The sequence below is a fragment of the Vanessa cardui genome, chromosome 28, assembly GCF_905220365.1.
Source record: "Vanessa cardui chromosome 28, ilVanCard2.1, whole genome shotgun sequence".
Classification (NCBI taxonomy): Eukaryota; Metazoa; Arthropoda; class Insecta; order Lepidoptera; family Nymphalidae; genus Vanessa; species Vanessa cardui.
Window position 1 is genome coordinate 6,558,443 of NC_061150.1, and position 22,190 is coordinate 6,580,632.

At 35.7% G+C, this 22,190-nt stretch overlaps 1 protein-coding gene across 1 annotated transcript in view; it reads right to left on the reverse strand.

Moving 5' to 3' along the window:
- LOC124541513 (protein tramtrack, alpha isoform-like) overlaps positions 1-21,439 on the reverse strand; it is a 131,668-nt gene extending 110,229 nt beyond the window's left edge. Inside the window, exon 1 of the mRNA XM_047119428.1 lies at positions 20,827-21,439. The gene's annotated coding sequence lies outside the window, so the exon portion shown is untranslated. The remainder of the gene's footprint in view (positions 1-20,826) is intronic.
- Positions 21,440-22,190: the final 751 nt, after the last annotated feature.

The following is a 22,190-nucleotide window of genomic DNA, read 5'->3' on the forward strand; positions in this document are numbered from 1 at the left end:
TTAATATGAATAGAAAGAGCCAGGAGGCGATCGTTTAATTCCCTAGATGTGCTATCAATCATCAGCTATCGACCCAAAGTCCATCATAATTTCAAACTCCATATATCCCCCCATTCAACTCTTATAAGAGAACCTTTGATACGTCATGCCAAACTACACCATGAATTAAATGTAAATTCACTGGTTCCGTTCCGCCGAGGAACCGGCCCGAAACTGAATGCCTCCAATTACCGAAGGCATGTTAATTAAATACAATTAAATTTATTTATTTATCCCGTACAATATCAACGAGTTGACTCCACGCTTTTTGACAGGCTATTTAAATAAATAAATGAAAAAATATTGGACAACATCACATACACTACTCTGATCCCAATGTAAGTAGCTAAAGCACTTGTGTTGTGGAAAATCAGAAGTAACGACGGTACAAACACCCAGACCCAAGACAACATAGAAAACTAATGATAATCTACATCGACTCGGCTGGGAATCAAACCCTCGGAGTAACGTACCCATGAAACCTTGTGTACATGATAAAAAAGCGTGGAGTTAATACCTGTTGACTACCAAGCAGTATATATTAATTTAAATAATCGTATTTAACTGACTTGACTTTGTATTTTTATAAATGTTAAAAAGAGTTACTACTAAATTTCTTGTCGGCTCTTCTCGATAGAATCTAGTATCCGAACCGGTGGTAGCTTCACTTAATTGTTAAATGACAACTCAAAAGAGCTTGTAAAAACCTACTTGAATAAAGTTAATTTTGATTTTGCCAATGCTACATATAAGTTGTATCGTACTATATACATATATCTACATCTTTTTTTTAGGTTTGTTTTTTTTTTTCTTTTTTTAATTCTCTCAGTTTCATCGAATATCGACTACCCGAGCCGGATACAATAACAGTCTTTATATAACTTTTAGATTGGAAAACAAACATAAAAATAAAATATTATTGTTTTTCTGGATAGGAAAGTTGAAATTGTCAGCGTTTCTCTGCTGTAATATCCATTTACTATACAATAAGTTGAAACAAAAACCAAAATACTTCTAAATATTCTTGCCTTGTGTCAAATTTTGTTTCATTTGCTTTCGAAGTACTTGACCCTTGGAATAGTGGTGCAAAAAGCTTCATCAAAAGTATAACACCTCATTGCCTCCACTGGTGACAGGAGGGCTGCTTGGTTCGCCCAGAGAATCGGAATTGCGATTCAACGGGGAAACGCTGCTAGCATTCTTGCCAACATTGCACCCGGTCAATATACAGTAACTAGTTTTAGCTCAGGTATGTATATATATAATAGGTTGGGAAAAAATTTTCTTCGTATTTTATATGAAAATTCAAAAAGTTTTTTTTTATAGTTTATTTACATTTGACTAAAGTATGTAGGTGCCATTTTGTTCCATAACTTTTTGCCATCTTGTTGGTAGTGACATGATCCCATTGCTGTAAAAATTTTGGGACTTCTGATCGAAAAACTGCGACAAGTAGTTTTGGCAGTCCTCTCGTGATGTTAACCTGACACTGCCTAAGGAATTCTGCAGAGACCGAAACAGATGAAAATCTGAAGGTGCAAGGTCAGGACTATACGGCGGATGCATTAATACCTCCCAGTCAAACTCTCGTAATTTTTGTTGAGTGGCTAAAGATGTGTGAGGTATAGCGTTGTCGTGGTGAAAAACCACACCCCTTCTGTTGATCAATTCTGGCCGCTTTCTCTCAATTTCTTGCTTCAATCTCATCAATTGTTCGCATGTATAGTTCTGAATCGATGGTCCTGCCGGGCGGTAACAGCTCATAATGAATGATGCCCTTCCAATCCCACCATACACACAGCATTACCTTGTTGCGAGTTAATCCGTGTTTTGCCACAGTCTGTGAAGCTTGACCGGCCTTTGACCACGATCTTTTTCGGACGTTCTTGTCGTATGTGATCCACTTTTCATCACCAGTTATCAGCTTCTTCAAAAATGGTTCGGTTTCATTACGTCGTAATAAAGAATCACAAATGAGTACACGGTTCATTAGGTTTCTTTTAGTGAGTTCATGAGGCACCCATAGTTATATCAAGCTTTTTTGTGTACCCAGCTTTATTCAAATGAGTCAAAACCGTTTTGTGGTCAATTGCCAGTTCTTCAGCTACATCGTAACTACTAATATGCCGATCTTGCTCCACTTTTTCAAAAATGGCATCAATTTTGTCCGTAACAGGGCGACCAGAGCGAGATGCATCTTTGATATCAAAATTTCCGGCATGAAAACGCTTAAACCAAAGTTGCGCTACTCTCACAGATACTGCATTAGGTCCATAAACATCACAAATTTTTTTCGCGGCTTGAGTTGCATTTTTACCTTTTTTATAGTAAAATTTTAAAATGTATCGAATTTCTTCTTTAGATTCACTCATTTTAACAACAACTAAAACAAATGAAAATCACACAAATTCCTAATTTGAATTTAGAAGTGCCTTCTTTAAAATTAAAACTTTTTATTGATACCAAAACCAGCCAGATACAAATGGTATAGCCAAAGAGATTTTATTACAAGTTCATACATACTATATGCGAAAAGACTTTTTCCCCAACTTAATATAATCATTTAATGTTATTAGTTCTTATGTTAATAACATATTATACATATTTACCTTTCTAATTAATCAATCAATTTATCATCTTGTTAGGCAGGATACATTACATACAAATATAATTGTATTTTAATAATATGATTGTATTTTTTAAATGTTGAAAAAGAGTAACTACTGAGATTCTCGCAGGTTCTTCTCAGTAGAATCTATTTTCCGAACCGGTGGTAGCTTCACTTAATTGTTAAATGACGATTCAAAAGTGCTTATAAAAGCCCACACGAATAAAGTTTATTTTGATTTTGATCTATAGAAAAAAAAACCGCATCAAAATCCGTTGCGTAATTTCAAAGATCTAAGCATACATAGGGACAGACAGCGGTGAGCGACTTTGTGTTATACTGGGTAATGATTTTTGGTGTAAGATTGAAATTTTTAAATGGGCAATTATATAAAGAACCGTGGAATCTCATTATAGTAACGAATACCGCAGACCACGAAGGATGTATTGAATTTGACTGTTATAAGTTTACCTTTCCTCGCAGTGTTTATAAGAAATTTGTCGGTGTTTCTTTCGAAAATATTTTATTTCCGACCGATAGATAGAATATAATTGTCGACCTACGTGGTCGAGTGATGTACACCGGTTTTCATGGGTACGCCACCCCGAGGTCCCGGGTTCGATTCCCTGCATGAATTTTGAAAGTAAACATAAAGTTAACAATGGTAGTTGTCGTAAAGATATATTAATAATAAACTCTTAGTAGTGCACAATATATCTGAGTTACGAGCAAATCGTATGAAATACATAAATCTATGGTTTGTTTAACTTCGGACGAGCATTTGGGCCACCTGATGCTAAGTGGTCACCATCACCCATAGACAATGACGCTGTAAGAAATATTAACTATTCCTTAAATCGTGAATGTGCCACCAACCTTGGAAACTGAGATATTATGTCCCTTGTGCCTGTAGTTACACTAGCTCATTCACCCTTCATTTCACTTTATTCCTACTTCGAATGGAGCAGGCTATAAATGAATTTATAATAACGAATATCATTAATCAAATTAAATAAATAATAATTAATAATAAAAATCAACTAAAATGACAATTTTTTCAATCACAGGTACAAAATATCCAAAGCTTCCAAACTTCGCGCCAAAAAGTACACCTAACATATTTGACAGGTGCTTTTTTTTTTTAAATGTATCACACAAAGGTATCAATGCATTAGGCGTAAGGTTATAATAATTGCATGCGTTAAATGTATAGAACAATTAATCTAAGCGAGGCTTCGTCGCGTTGAACCTTTTGTGGGTCGTTCTAGGTTCTTGACCCTACGTCCTTGGCGAATGCAACGGAGACGAGACGGACGGACAATTTCTCTAAAACCTGTTCCGATGGTGATTTATGGATATATGAACCACCACGCCTTTTGACGATAATATAGCGTTTTCGGTGGCATTTATGGCTATTAATTTTACGATCATTTTTATAAATTGCAATATGTGATATTTTAATTTTAACAAGCAACCGGTGCCGGCTTTACTTATGTACATATGTGTATATAACTTTACAACAAATACTGAACAAACATATATGGATAATACATGTAATAAATTTTAGTGTCTGTTAATAATATTAAAGTAACCGCTTTTTACTAAGTGCATATGTATGTACACGGTACATATAACAAAATATATTTTTTTACCATTTTTTTCTGTCTGCCTATTTGTTCCGGCTCATCTCCGAAAGGGCGTCGAAATCTATCCATTTCGACGGGACTTTCACTAGCAGATAGCTGATTAATATACAGTGTTATTAGTAATTCGATTTATATCCGTTAGGAGGTGATAGGGGTTAACTGACGATTAACGGGTTTAAACTCAGTACCTCTATATATATATGTGCTTAATTTGTGTTTATAATTCATCTCGTGCTCGGCGGTGAAGATAAACATCGTGAGGAAATGTGCAAAGTCTAAATTCATAGAAATTCTACCGCTTGTACATTCCTCTAACCGGCATTGGAACAGCGTGGTGAAATATATTCCAAAGCTTCTCCTCAAAGGGAGAGAAGGCCTTAGCCCGGCAGTGGGAAAAAAAAAGGGAAATTACATGCTTCCTTCATGAATTATAAACACAAATTAAGCACTTGAAAATACAGCGTTGCTGGGTTTGAACTCGCAATCATCGTTTAAGATGCACGCGTTCTAACCACCGGGCAATCTCGACTCGTATCTTTAAAAACAAAAAACAAACATTCTAAACGACACATCGACGAAGCATTCGGGGCTACAATTTTCGAAGCATGCAATCTTGCTTCATAATTATAATACTTAGCCATTAAAAGAAGTTTATAAAATTAAATAACGCGTCATAACTCGACGCGAACGCCATCTCACGAGAGATATGACGTTATTAAATCATTAATTTCGTTAAAATATCTCAACGAAAATTATACCTTTTATGATTTCTTCATATACTTATCAAAAATATGGATTATTTTTGTCCATATTTAACATTTCAACTGATATTTTGTCGTATACTAGCGACACACAGTATAAAACAAAGTTGCTTACCGTTGTCTGTCCCTATGTATGCTTAACAACAACAACAGCCTGTAAATTCCCACAGCTGGGCTAAAGGCCTCCTCTCCCTACGAGGAGAAGGTTTGGAATATATTCCACAACGCTGTTCCAATGCGGGTTGGTGGAATACACATTTCTATGAAATTTGACACATGCAGGTTTCCTCACGATTTTTTCCTTCACCGCAGAGCACGAGATGAATTATAAGGACAAATTAAGCACATGAAACAGCGCTACTTGCCTGGGTTTGAACCCGCAATCATCGTTTAAGATACACGCGTTCTAACCACTGGGCCATCTCGTCTCTTATGTACCTATGTATGCTTAGATCTTTGAAATTACGCGACGGATTTTGATACGTTTTTTTTTGTAATAGTAATTCGAGTGGAAGGTAAAACGAAATTTCTCTAATCTGCATTCTTAAACGGTGGTAGCTTCACTTAATATAGTTATTAAATGACAATTCAAAACTGCTTGTAAAAGCCTACTTGAATAAAGTATATTTTTATGATCAATGGGTAATTAAATAATAATATTTTTCATGACTTTTATTCCATTTGTACCGGACAGTTCATTTTATACGATTTGTAAAAGAAAATTAAAAAAATATTTGTTCAAAGTTGGGGCAGAGGCTAGTCGCTAGATAGTGCAAAACAAAGTAGCTTACAACTGTTTGTTCCTACGTATGCTCTACTATAAAATTACACAACGGATTTTGACGCGGATTTTTTTTAATATATAGAGCGATTCGAGAGAGCAGTTTTTGTATATAACACATCGACAATATAGTAACGAAACACTGATATTTTAAGAAGTTTCTAATGTGATATCGTAAATAAACAAATTCTGTAGTATATTTACTATCAGTATTGCACCCGTGCGAAGCCGGGGCGGTATCTAGTATCACACAAAGGTGACCGAAATCTGTACGTACGTACTATACAATGACGTAGCTTTAATGATAACAGTTAACAAACAATTATAAAAAGTGTTTTCGAACATATATTTAATTTAAAGATTACGGAATTTCACTTAGTACTATATTTTTTCAACTACAGATAAAAAAAAGACACGTGCAACCTACGTGAACAGTACGATTCAAAAATATACGAGACTAAAAATCAAACGCGACTTCGCTTGCGTTTTAGGTGTCAGGCAAGAAAGTAGCCAATGTCACACTTGGATTTCAAGTTTGCTTCATACCAACAACAAACAACAACAGCCTGTAAATTCCCACTGCTGGGCTAAAGGCCTCCTCTCCCTTTGAGGAGAAGGTTTGGAACATATTCCACCGCGCTGTTCCAATGCGGGTTGTTGGAATACACATGTCGCAGAATTTCTATGAAATTTGTCACATGCAGGTTTCCTCACGATGTTTTCCTTCACCGCTGAGCACGAGATGAATTATAAAGACAAATTAAGCACATAAAACAGTGGTGCTTGCCTGGGTTTGAACCCGCAATCATCGGTTAAGATGCACGCGTTCTAACCACTGGGCCATCTCGACTCTCAGCGACAGACAGACATAGTTGCTTTTTACATTTATAACATTAGTATAGATAGTATGTATTTGGATTATATACTTGTATTGATAATATAATGTATTTATTAATATATCATTTGTGTATTCTATATTTACATTCGCTTATTTGTTTTATTTATAGATTAATCTTATTTTATTTATTACTTGGTGGTAGGGCTTTGTGCGAGCCCGCCTGGGTAGGTACCACCCACTCATCAGATATTCTACCGCTAAACAACAGTACGCAGTATTGTTGTGTTCCGGTTTGAAGGCTGAGTCAGTGTAACTACAGGCACAAGGGACATAGCATCTTAGTTCCCAAGGTTGGTAACGCATTGACGATGTAAGGAACAGTTAATATTTCCTACAGCGTCATTGTCTATGGGTGATGGTGACCGCTTAGCATCAGGTGGCCCATATGCTCGTCAGCCAATCTGTTCCATAAAAAAAATATTACAGCACCCACCCACCTCAAATTCCATGAGCTAACCCAACCTACACCGTTGATCTTAAGAGATCACTAGGTAGCGACAGGGTAGCCAAAATTCTACGCTTCTGTCATTTAGGCTATTAGTATTTATTTCCATTATATGGTGTACAATGCAGTATAAAGTAAATAAAAGTAATGAGATAACGTGATTGAAATTTAAAAAATTGGAGCAGCGTCGTGGAATATGCTCCAAAACCTCCTCAAAGGGAGATGAGGCCTTGTGGGAAATTTACAGGCTGATGATGATGATGATAAAAGTGAATACATACTATATTCAAGCAGGCTTTCACAAACTATTTTGAATCGTCAATTAACATACTATATTAAGAGAAGTTACCATCATACAAGCAGTGATCTGGTCATCTCCCCACCAGTGGCGTAGCTATCGTAGGGCCAGGCGGTGCACTAGGGCCCCGGTGTTCAGGGGGCCCTCTAAACTAAACCTTAAGCTTCTGAAGCTAGAAAATCACGACCCTGCGTACTGCGTATCTATAATTTTAAAGTGTAATTATTAGTTAAAGATGGATAGGAAAGAGGGGGTGAGGGCCCTATTCTTTTTCTACGCACTGGGGCCCTTCCTGACCTACTCCACTGCTCCCCTCAATGAAAGCCTCTTAGCCTTTGCTGTCGCTGATGATCTAAGACTTAATCATCACCAGCGAAGCACCAACCAAGTACCTTCGTCAGTTTTCAAATTCACTTAATTATCAAGTCTTAAACTCTTAGTACCTTTTGAATCTAAACATCGAATCAATGCGACGCAATATGTCATTCTCGATCGGTAAGAGCTACTAGCGCGCACTGGTGATTTTTGTCACGGTGACTTTAAAGTGTTTGTCATTGTCACGTCACGTTTCCAAAGCGGAGTGCGCTCATTAATAGAGACAGTGACAAAACATTTTCGAAATCGAAATGTCATTTGCCACTAAGGATTTCGTAGAGACGGTCGTTATCTTTGATCTCGCGAGACTCGGGAGAAAAAGAAAGCGAAGAGAATACTGGGTACTAATTTCTTCCTATACTTTAATTTTTACGTGAATACCTGAATACTCTTTCAATTTTTTATCATAAAGAGCTGGTCTCTTTTCCACTTCTTCTATTAGAACATCATTATCAGTATGGTCTTCACGAATGTTTACGTTTTGTATAGATGGTGACGCCAGCCATTTTGCGCGCGTCAAAGTCCGCAGTCAAAATGCAAATGGCGAAAGACTGAGGACGAGAGTGACAAATTTGTCGCTAGTGTGCGCATTGCTATGAAAAAACGTAAAGACGCTGACCGTTCCGTCATGGGCTTGTTCGCCGGTCGGCGTACACAAATGTCACCCAATAGACTAATTGACTGGTTTTTAAAATACATTTTATATTATTTAGTAGAAGTTAAGGAACCCAGTAAAAGTAGATTTTTTTTATTTCTAGTACATATTTGCCGAAAATATCATATTAAATATTCTACATTTAAATAGCGTGCAAAAACGCTACTTGGACAATATGGCGCTGCAATGGGGTCAATAACGTCACTTTCTTGTATTTTAATCTGTGGTACATATGGTAGAAAAGCAACGTTTACAAGAAAGTCACTTCATCATAAGCCCGGCCAATCAGGAGCGTTTTGTGTCACGTGACAAACGTTAGAAAAAATGCATTTTTATTTATGGATTTTTGAATAAATTGAGCATTATTTTCAACTTTTCTTAGTAAATAACCATTTTTAAACTCATTTTCGCATAGTCAAATAGCCTATTGTCACGTTGTAACACGTCGTACTGAGGACACGAAAACAAATTAAGGTGACGAACATTTTCTTACCCCGACTGTACGAATAAATAAACAGCGTCGAACTCCAAATGACATAACATAAGGTCTTAATCGACGATCTTAAGAACTGAAATAATCCGCATAAATCATTATGTGTCTTGAATGAAAAAAAATATCAGAACGTCACCGAAGCTTCTCTTGGAATTATAAGGCAAATAAACAAAATTTGACAGCGAATTGATGAGATATCATTGGTCGGGAACGACATTTGACAGCGAAATGACGCGATCTCATTGGTCGAGAGCTTGATTAATCTACGATATTCACTATGGATTTGTGGATAGTGATTTGAACGTCGACGAAACCGTTATCGGTACTTTAAGTGTAAAATAAGAGTGGAGTAAGCAGTTAAGTTGAATTGTATCTATGCATATAATAAAATTTAGAGTGTCTGTTTGTATCATTAAAATAACAGCTTTATATTACAATGCATATGTATATATACACGGTACATATACCAAAATAACACGTCTTCAGTCTGACTGTGTGTCGGTTTGTTCCGGCTAATCTCTGGAACGGTTGGACCGAATTTGATGAGACTTTCACGGAGAGATACCTGATGTAATAAGGAGTGACTTAAGCTACGAAGATAGCTTTTTGTTCAATTCCAAAGCGCACGAAGTCGCGGGTACAGGTGTTATAAATAAAGATATATTTATCTACAACTGTTAGAACTAGCGCGCACTGGTAACTTTTGTCACGGTGACTGTTTCGTCACTCTTGTCAAATCCGTGAATATGTACGGACGCAGACACAAATGTCACGTCGTAACGTGCGCGCACCTCCATACATAGTCATGGACTCGACAAGAGTGACGAAACAGTCACCGTGTCAAAAGTTACCAGTGCGCCCTAGTTCTTATTAGTGCACAATATAGCTAAGCTATTAGCAAAATCCATGAAATACGTAAATCTTAAGATTTGTTACAAGTATTTAAAACACGATATTTACCATTTATTTTTTTACATTAAAAAAACATGGTATTCGCAATCATCGGTTAAGAAACACGCGTTCCTTCCACTGCGCCATCCTGACTCAGTTTTTTTTTCTACATAAATAAAAAAAAACATGGTAAGTAAATATCCTGTTTTAAACACTTGTAGTAATAAAAATAACAACGTTAATTTTAAATCCTAAGATTTTATCTTTATTCCTCCTGGAATCGTAATATGCTAGTTTACCCAACGCTGGGACATTTCCCACCCTATCATCTTAACATAATACATTACTACTTTTCAATTTTATAACACACTATATAATTTTATACTCGAAACATATGAATTAAATGGGCGGAGCCGAACGTGAGTAGCTTTGTACTGAGGCTCTCAGTTCCTCTTAGTAGGAGGGGGGGGGGGATCACGTAAACTTAATCATCATATTAAGCAGATATTTAATCACTTCCGTTCATGTGTATTACAAGTACGAAAGTAACTGCGTGCTTTTCTTTCGTGACCAAACGACTGAACCGAATTTGATGCAATTTGGTGTAGAGCAAGTTTAAACCTCAAGAAAGGACAGGGTTTTTTTACTACGTGTGTATTCCACCAACTCGCATTGGAACAGCGTGGTGGAATATGTTCCAAACCTTATCGAAAAAAGAGGGAGCCCAGCGGTGGGAAATTTTAGGCTGTTGTTGTTGTTGCATGCATTGCAGGCACCTTCCACAACGACCTTGCGACGAACCTTCGAAACGATGATTGCGGGTTCAAACCCAGCCGGGCACCACTGAATTTGCTCATGCTCTATTTCTATTAAAACTAGCTATAACCGCGATCTTGTACGCGTTGGGGTTTAGCAAAAAAAAAAAACTATTGTAGCTCAAGTTACTCCTTATAACATCAGTTATCTGCCAGTGAAGCTCCCATCAAAATCGGTCCAGCCGTTCCTGAGATTAGCCGGTACAGACACACAGACAGAGAGAGACACAAAAAAATATTCTGGTATATGTACCGTATGTACATACATACGCATTGAGTCAAAACAGACTATTTTATTATTACAAACAGACACTCCAATTTTATTACATGTATACATTCGAAATTACAATTAAAAATATCAATACACTTGCATCCCAAGTCGCAATCGATAAAGATCCAAGCTTCTTTAAATAAAGACATACTTTACTCTTTTCGATTGTCCTCAAGCGATATACAGATTATTACGTCGACGAAATCGAAAATCGAAACGGGTTGCGATCGAATATCAATATTGAATCGATACATCGCTTTATTGAGATGCGATGACGATTGACGAGTGACGGCTTTGTGATCGATTACACAATCACATCCAACATGCAATAATTAGGACCGCGCTACACATTGTCATTACAACACAAGGAAAAAGGTTTTTTTTTATGGGACGAGCATATGGGCTACCTGATGGTAAGTGGTCACCATCGCCCATAGACAATGACGCTGTAAGAAATATTAACTATTCCTTACATCGTCAATGTGCCACCAACCTTGGGGACTAAGATGCTATGTCCCTTGTGCCTGTAGTTACACTGACTCAGCCTTCAAACCGGAACATAACAATAGTGAGTACTGTTATTTGGCGGTAGAATAACTGATGAGTGGGTGGTACCTACCCAGACGGGCTTGCGCAAAGCCCTACCACCAAGATTTTGAGTAATCTATATTAATATTATAAATGTGAAAGTAACTTTGTCCGGCTGTCGTTCTTTCAACCGCTGAACCGAATTTGGTGAAACTTTGAAACGTGCTGAAACGCGACCGAAGCCGCGGGCAACTACTACTATGCAATATAATGTGGTGAGCAACATTTTTTATCATCATGAGAGCTTAATATACTAGTAGGTGAAACTACGGCTTCAGTTACACGAAATTTATAAAATACAAACATCAATAGGTGTTTACCCCCTTAGGGATCGAGTTTAGTAAAATCCTTAGCGAATATCTACACCCTATAGGGAACCTAAATGTAAAAGTTGTAGGTGTTTTAGTTTTCGAGATTTCATTATGAATCATATATCGATAATGCGACAGTATCTGTTGACCAGTGTCTGTTTGTCTGTTACGCTTTCTAAATAACTAAAATAAACGGCTGGACCGATTTTGATGGAACTTTAACTAGCCATCATAACATAATAGATAGGTGACGAGTAACTCAGGTAACTTTTTTAAATCGTGTGCTAAATAGAAAACCTTTATCATTCTTAACAAATTCCAATTCAACATCCAAAATGGTTAATGATAAAAAGTCAACTAATTTATGCGTAGCCCATTTGAACCCATTATCCTCGCTAATCCTTGTTTTACCACTGAATCATCTTGAACGTAATCATCTACAAATAAAGGTTAAACTTTCGTCTAAGTGTCGTCATGAAACTTGGCAAAGGTGTCTCATTGGACGATCTGAGAATCGAAAAGATTTTTGTGACACATGTTTCACGTGATATCCTATTTCGATTGTCATTTTCTGGGGACGAGATGTCCCAGTGGTTAGAACGCGTGCATCTTAACCGATGATTGCGAGTACAAACCCAGGCAAGCAACGCTGATTCATGTGCTTAATTTGTCTTTATAATTCATCTCGTTCTCGGCGGTGAAGGAAAACATCGTGAGGAAACCTGCATGTGTCTAATTTCATAGGAATTCTGCCACATGTGTATTCCATCAACCCGCATTGGAACAGCGTGGTGGAATATGTTCCTAACCCTCTCCTTAATGGAAGAGGAGGCCTTAGCCCAGCAGTGGGAAATTTACAGGCTGTTGTTGTTGTTGTTGTTGTTGTAACACGGCCGAGTATATCTATATAGTATCGTTTGGGGTAACCAATATAATGTGTTTTCGTAGAGGAGAGTGGGGGGGGGCGATAAATTAGTTGGGTGATGAAAATCGGTTTGTACTAGTCCCGTTCATTCATTTTCTATAAAAAATAAACACAATATTTAAAAAAAAGTAGAACCTTATTCTACGCATAACGCAACTATAGAACGGATACTAGTCACCACATAGTATAAAAGAAAGTCGCTTTCTCTGTCCCTTTGTATGCTTAAACCTTTAAAACTACGCAACAGATTTTGATGCGGTTTTTTTTAATAGATAGAACGATTTCAGAGGAAGGTTTGTTATATATAATACATGGACAATGAAGTAAAGGAACACTGATAAATTAAAAAGTTTGTACTGTGATGTCGTAAATAAACAAATTCTTTACGATATTTACTTGGTGGTAGGTCTTTGCGCAAGCCCGTCTGACGATGTAAGAAATAGTTAATATTTCTTACAGCGTCATTGTCTATGGGCGATGGTGACCACTTACCATCAGGTGGCCCATATGCTCGTCCGCCAACCTATACCATAAAAAAAGTATCAGTATTGCATCCGTGCGAAGCCGGGGCGGTTCGCTACAAATAAAAAAAAATAATTCCCGCCAGTGCGAACAGAGCCTTATATCTTAAAAATCTTTCTCATGTCGATTTTCACAAGCACGTCCCACATCTCATCTGACAAGTCGCGTCAATGAGGAACCGAGCGAACACCTGTTACAAATATTCCAAGAAACGGCAAGGGGGAGCCACATTAATTATATACATTATTTATATTATTAAAAATATGTAACATACATGCTTTTATACGTCTTGACTGATAAAGTAAAAGTAACAGCCTGTAAATTTACCACTGCTGGGCTAATTGCCTCCTCTCTCATTAAGGAGAGGGCTTGGAACATATTCCACCACGCTGTTCCAATGCGGGTTGGTGGAATGCACATGTGGCAGAATTTCAATGAAATTAGACACATGCAGGTTTCCTCACGATGTTTTCCTTCACCACCGAGCACGAGGTGAATTATAAACACAAATTAAGCACATATATATAGTGGTGCTTGCCTGGGTTTGAACTCGAAATCATCGGTTAAGATGCACGAGTTCTAACCACTGGGCCATCTCGGCTCTCTTGATATTGATATCTGCAATCCAATGAAAGTCAGCTACGCATGGCATATCATGGACAAGTATGTGCGAAAACAGGACACCTGGCATTCTGGCACTCCTACGCCCCCATATTTTATGTTATAGGAGGCAAGCGAGCAGGCCCATCTGATAGAAAGTGACTACCACCGCCCATGGACATCTGCAACACGTAACTTACAGCATTGCCGGCCTATAACTTAGAACTGGCACGACCTTAGGTTCTGTACACAAGACCTCAGTTTTGCGGTCATATATTTATCTTAGACCAACGAGGTAGGAGTCTGTATTGGTACCCAGGACCTCAGTTATGGTTCCGGTTTAAAAGACCTTTGGTACCCCACAGATGGTTCAAGAATTGAAACCATTTATAATCCCATTACTGGAGAAGATTTAGAGGTTATTTCTCCAAGATTTCCTCACCACTGATCCTTGACCAGGTTTAAACTCATAATCCTCAGCTGGGGAAAACTACCTACGACTAATTCCATTAAATATCTGCCACGTGTATCCAAAAACATATTGAAATGGGGAGTCCCAAATCCAAGGTAAGTGGGACATATACAGTCACATGGCGTGACGTAATCTCTATCTTTTATCTGTTAAAACGATTTATAGGAACTTCTAACATTAAAATATTTTTTTACATATAAACTTATTCAACAGTTAACGCAAATTAATTCAATAGTTTAAAAAAAAACAACGACATTTCAAGGTCAAACGAAATTTTCGTTTCACGCGTTCCGTCCTTGTCTAACGTGTGCCGTTGCTATGCGATGAAAAGGGAAAGCGATAGTTATATAAAAAATACGTTTAATTTATATTTCCAACTTCCGATTTAAGATTTGTCTTGAAATCATTAACTTTTCTTATTAAAAAACATTTTGTCACGATCTATAAGTACGATTGTAAGTTATAAAATAGACATACATAAAGTAGAATTTATTAATATATATACACTAGCTGTGCCTGCGAGACCATGCGCATTTGAATTTAACAAAAAAAGTTACTGTTGTAGCCTAAGTTACTCCTTATATTATCAGCTATATCTCAGTGAAAGTACCGTCAAAATCGATCCAGCCGTTCTAGAGATTAGCCGGACCAAACAGACACACAAAAATTGTAAAAATAAATATTATCGTATATAAACCGCGTATACATACATATACATATGCGTATTATAAAAAAAGGCCCCGACGAATTGAGAACCCTCTCCTTTTTTTGAAGTCGGTTAAAAAGCAATTACTTCATAATGTTACAAACAGAAACTCCAATTTTATTATACATATATATAGATGTGTTCAAAAAGTTGTATGTATCTATACACGGTATATAACAAAACAATTTTTTTTTACAATTAAATTTGTCTGCCTGTTTGTTCCGGCTAATCTCTTGAACGGCTGGACCGATTTTGACGGGACTTTCACTGGCAGATAACGAATACAATAAGGATTAACATAGCTTACCATAACATTTCTTTTTGTAAAAGTCAAAGTACAAGCCAGTCCTACATAAAGCAGAAATATAGTTTTCTTTTGGGGGCAAGACCTTCGCTTGCGTGCACAGACCAGCTCAACAAAGTTACATGACAATGAGATAAACAGTTTAGAAACAAAAAGCATCTGTCTGTCTGTCTGTCACTCTTTCACGACCAAACAGCTGAACCGAATTTGATGAAATTTGGTGTGAAACAAACTTGAGCTCCAAGGAAGGCTACTTTTTTTGTGTAACCTTGACAACTAACACCCTAAAACGAACAAAAACTAGTAGAAGCTATTTCTATTTATTAAGATAACATTTGCCACAAACCAGAATTGAACTCGGCATGGCTGTGATGGCCCAGTGGTTAGAATGCGTGCACCACTATATATATGTGCTTAATTTGTGTTTATAATTCATCTCGAGCTAAGCGGTGAAGGAAAACGTCGTGAGGAAACCTGCATGTGTCTAATTTCGTCGAAATTCTGCCACATGTGCATTCCACCATCCCGCATTTGAACAGCGTGGTGAAATATGTTCCAAACTCTCTCCTTAATGGATGAGGAGGCCTTATCCCAGCAGTGGGAAATTACAGGCTGTTACTTTTTTTTTTATATCTCCACCAATCCGAGTTCAAACTATTCTGAAATGGAATAATAATATAACGTTAATTTAACGTAATTGAACACTCGAAGTTGAAAAAAAAAACAAACGGCAGTTTCTAAGGTCGAATAAGTTAAAAAAAAAATTGTTACAACTACGTAAAGTACATCCGTCCTTGTCTAACGCATACCGTATAATATGTTTTGAAAGAGAAAACAATATGAAATCAATATATACATATAATAAAATTGGAGTGTCCGTTTGTGATATTATAATAGCTTTGATACACGGTACATATATCAAAATACAATTTTTGTCTGTTCTGTCTGTTTGTTCCGAGTAGTATCTGAAACGGCTGGACCGATTTTGATGGGACTTTCACTAGCAGATAACTGACAGCAAACGCGTACAAGGTCGCGACCACAGCTAGTATGAAATACATAACAGTTGTATTGAACTTACTGATCAGAAATGTCGTTATATATGCAAATAAAACTATTAATCTACCGCTTAAACATTCAATAATGGAACTATATATTCCTCGCGACGATATTCGCGTCAGATTTATTTCACTACAAGCTGAACTTGCGGCTTTCACAAAAAGAACCGAAGTGGCCCTTTAGTTATAGCGCGTACATCTTAACCGATGATTGCGGGTTCAAACACAGGCAAGCATCACTGAATTTTCATGTACTTACAAAACAACAACAACAGCCTGTAAATTCCCACAGCTGGGCTAAAGGCCTCCTCTCCCTTTGAGGAGAAGGTTTGGAACATATTCCACCACGCTGTTCCAATGCGGATTGGTGGAATACACATATGGCAGAATTTCTATGAAATTTGTCACATGCTGGTTTCCTCAGGATGTTTTCCTTCACCGCTGAGCACGAGATGAATTATAAAGACAAATTAAGCACATGAATCCAGCGGTGCTCGCCTGCTTCATATACGGGGGTGAAGGAAAACATCGTGAGGAAACCTGCATGTGTTTAACTTCAACGAAAGTCTGCCGCATGTGAAACTCGTATTAAACATGAGTGCAGGGTGGTTGAATGAAACCTCTTCCTCAAAGAGAGAGGCCTTAGTCCAGTAGTGGGAAAATTTCAGTCTGTCTATTATAGCACTGAAAACATCACCTCCAATTAAAACCATCTTTTAACATGATTTTACACACCTTTAAGAAATAATTTCCGCGATAAAAAATAACCTATGACCTTGTCCGTTACACAAACTATCTTTACACCAAATTGTATCTAAATCGATTCAGCAGATTAAGCGTCAACAGACAGAGTACTTTCCTATTTATAATATTAATATTGTTATCATATTTTATTATTATCGGTTCAGTGATTTAAAAGTAATTAGGTAACAAACAGACAGTTACTTTCGCATTTAAAATATTTACCTGTAAAAGAAATTTCAAGCGAATGTAGCGCCATCTTAGTGGTAGGTACCACCCACTCATCAGTTATTGTACCGCCAAACAACAGTACTCAGTATTGTTATGTTCCGGTTTGAAGGGTGAGTCAGTGTAACTACAGGCACAAGGGACATAGCATCTTAGTTCCCAAGGTTGGTGGCACATTGACGATGTAAGGAATAGTTAATATTTCTTACAGCGTCATTGTCTATGGGTATATATGCTCTCCGCCAACCTATATCATAAAAAAAAACATACTAAGAATCATATTCGAATTATTTAACATGGTATTCGTTCTTTTATTCACCATTGTGCGACGCGGATTCGTCCCTCTACAAGTAGAGGGAGGGGGGGGTTGTTATCAAAGTCTAGTTGATAGTGTAGAATCTATCTCTATAAAAAAAAATTCATCCAAATCTATCCAACCATTAGAGTGCTTAAGTACCAGACTTTCATTTATAACATTATCTGATAACGATAAAATAACAAAAAATACAACTATTCTTTTGAGAATGCAATCTGTACGTGGAGAGTTGACAGCGGTAACTAACCTAGTCTTCATGAAGTAAATAAAAAAAAAAGTAAAGTAACAGCCTGAAAATTTCACAGTACTGGGATAAGGCGTCCTCTTCCATTACGGAGAGGGTTAGGCCTTATCCCAGTAGTCACAGTAGCTCATGAAATATATCTAGGCGAATAAAATAAACTAGGTCATAGTTTAAACTTCATCAGCACAGAAAGCATTGCACTTATTGACTGTCAAACTGTAGATAGATTGACAGTTTCAAAATATCATCAGTACTCATAAAAACTCTGACAATTAATGTCTAACTAAACTAAAGGACTTAATGTCAGTTATAAAAACTCAAAATTTATTGCCTAAGGCATATTGTAATTCTGCCAGAAACAAATAAAAAAAAAAATACAGTCTTACCCCAGGATCCTGCTATAATTGAATCCGTTCAATATTAGCTCTTTATAATATACTAAACTTTAAATACAGACATACTCACTCTTTTTAACATATATAGTATGATTATCATTAACTTGAACATATCCTATTAATTTGGGTTCAACTAAATGTGTTTTAATTAAAAACACTGTAAAAAATTATACCACTGACTTTATCAACAGGACAGCTGTTTCCTATCTTTCTATTGAGTGTCATTGCTTGTGAATATATTCAACATGTAATATAGCATAACATATATGTTATTACCTACATACAAAGTAATTATCATTTTCTTATAAAATTTCATTTATTACATGAATCAACTACAAGTAAATATAGTCCACCATTAAGAATATGAAGTTAATCTGACCGCAGTGCCCCATAGGAGACGAGAATAGATAAAAGATCTAACATAGTTATCATATACAGGACGAAATAAGTTTCAACAATTAACCGCACATTTACTTTGGTCATTGCAATTATTTGACCCAGTCGAGTTTGAACTGTACTTATTACTTACAGGTTTTCAACATTGATATAGCTAAACAAATGCATGTATACAACACTTACTCATTCCCATATAACTTAACAACAACTTAAAACAGTTGACAAGTCATCAAAGCATTCCTACTAAAAAAAAAGTTGTCAATTTCATTTCGTAAATACTTCCAAAACTGTAGAAATATCACCAACAAATATATTAAGTTATTTTTAAGATACAAGAGATAACATTGTTATATATGGGTTGATAAGAACATATTTTAGTTGATTATATTTATTTCTAGATATCTACTAATTTTTAAAATTTAAATACAATAAAAATTGAATTAATCAAATCTTATCTATATTTGACCATCTTAGCATCTACCTATCTAATAAATTGTAAATTTATCTCCCATAGTTGCAAATTATAGTAATTATAATGCCATGATAATACCGATGATATATATTATATAGATTATCTAATAAATTAAAAAAAAAAAAGTTTAGATAGTAACTATGTAAGTAATCACTAAGATGTATGAGAGAATATTACATTTATTTATCATATTAATAATAATTAACAATTACATTGAGAAAAAATTGTTCTTTATTTATCATTAATTCAAGAAATAAATGTTTTTTATATTGTTCAAAAAATACTCCCATAGCTGACCGAGTATTTTAATTAATTCATACAAATAGCTACAATTCAAAATCTATATATATATTTTTTTAATCGAAACAATAAATAAGAATCAAAGTTATCAATATACAATATACATATAATTAATTACAAAAATAAAATAAATTCGGTCAGATTTTGCAAATGCAATACAAAAATATTTTCGAATTCTATAAATAGATTTTATTGCAAACAAGAAATCTTTCTTGATGCAAATGAAGCTGATAATATGGCACAATTTATTTATAGATTCAAAAAATTTCGCAAACATTTATTAAAAACTTATGTTATCTGAATTTTAATAAATATATTCACGATAACTCGATTCCGCAACATCTATTTTTTATTACTCACAAGAATATTAATCCAGAGCTAATGTGGATTACTAAGACATTTGAATTAACATAAATTTAAATAATTATTCGTTATACCAAAATGTTATACTAAGTTGTTTATATTATATATAGAACCTGTTTTAGTAAATCATTTATACTTAAATTTATATAAAGCATATATAGACACATATTACATATAAAAACTATTTGTTTTGCTCTAAACATATTTATTTTCCTTGGAATTTATATAAAGATAGCACAAAAAATCTTAGGCTAAGGTTTTTTCTTTTTAAAATCATGTTTTAGTACCAAACCTTAATTTAACTGTTATGCATGTATTACAAGGCTGTAATTCTTTTTCCCTTTGCTTCAAGGCATTTAAAGAGAAAGGGTTACAAGGTATTAAAAATTATGTGATGATAATTACAATGTTATAAAAAACACATATTTGAATTATATACAGCACTTATACATACAAAGGCCAAATCTTTGATCTTTTAAAAAAAAAATGTTTATTTTTGGACAGTTTGATGTGATCATTTAATAATGAAATTGTTCTTGCTTGTAAATGGAAAGTATAAAAACACTTATTAAGTTATTGTCATAAACACAAGGCCATACCTTTTTTATATTATATCCTATGTCCATGAATAACTTAAATAATAAAAAAAAAAACTAATAATAAAAAAGGTTTTCGTATTAGAAGTTGGTACACATGTGTGTTGGTTAAAGGTCATTATGATTAAGGGCATGGTGTCATTTTTGTTAGAAAAAAAAAGTTTGTTTAACTAAGATAATGTAGTCTGTACTCTGTTATTACAAATAACAATGATAAAAAAAATGTGTAGGTACCTAATGTTTTGATAATCGGTCATTCCGATACTTAATTAGCGTTTTAAGTAATATTTTAAATGTGTAATGTAATACTTACAGAAATCGTAGGAACGTTGATTACAAGTAATGCATCCGATGCCACTAATATGACCATCCGTGATCATAAAAAGAAAATTCTGCCGTATACTTTCACAAACGGAATGCACTATACACAATTAATAGACAAACAAAATAATATAACTCTCACAGTTACCACAAAACAAACATGCTTAATATTTCTAATCTAAACACTTTGTCAACGATTGCACTAACGGGTATTCCTTGTGGAGTATTAACCCATATTCTAGCACTGTATTACTCTGTAATGAACGAAATTATTACCAATTTACAATAACCCGCTCGACGTCCGTTCGCCGCGAGAAAATACTTATGAAACGTTTTTCGAAAGCGCTTAGACACAGAGACGTCGATCTTTCGAAAATGTACAAAATACAGTGGCGCGTTAAATAGGAAAATCGATAAGCCGATGTCGCCGGATCGAAACGAGAATAATAATTTATCAAAAAATGTAATAAAAACGACATTATTTCTCGTGACGGCTTCGAACTGTCAGAATTTTCTATGCGATAACCGACCGGTTTGAGACAGTCGCTATTATCTATTCGAATAGCGCTAGCGGCGGCCGTCTAAAATCCGCCGGTTAGCACGCCTTGCTGGGCGAGAAGCGACCCTATTGACTCCATCACTTACGACTTTCATATTTGGCACTAGTCGCGAAAAAAATGCAGACGGACACGGATTTGTTTGTAAAACTTACTAGTTGTAATAATCAGTGAATTGGAAAATTCCAAATAATGAGTGGCGAGCGAGCGCGCCGTACTCGTCGAATGATACGCGAGACACTGTTTTCGAAACATTTGGATCGACGTCATTTTTTGGCGTATTTTGAGTTGAATCGTGAACGGGAAAACTCGAAAGCATTCGGTCGTGCGAAAGGGATAGAACCACCTCGGTGACGGACAAAAGTGAACTTTAAAGGCCCTCGTAGTTCATACTCGACTGTTTTAATTTCCTATCGTAAAGTAAGAAAATGAGTGAAGCCGTACTATTTTGAAGTTTTTTTTTCTATACTACGTATATCGGCTAGGAGAGAACGGCTGTTTTTCTATGTAATTTTGCGTTTGTGTGAGTGACTTCCCGTATGTGTAGTTATCGTTTGGATAATAAATACACTTGTGGGGGTATTGTATTACATAAAAATTGTGTAGTCAGTGACTGGCCCATGGAATCAATAATCTAAAAATTCTTTAATATTTTGAGCAAGTCATGTCTGTAATCGAAATAGTTTTGTAACTCTCGTGTACAGTTAAACTAACCGTGTAGCGGAATGTTGGTCTAAACTTAAATGCGTTATAATTGAACTGTTTTAAATAAAATATTATTGCGATAACTATAACATAT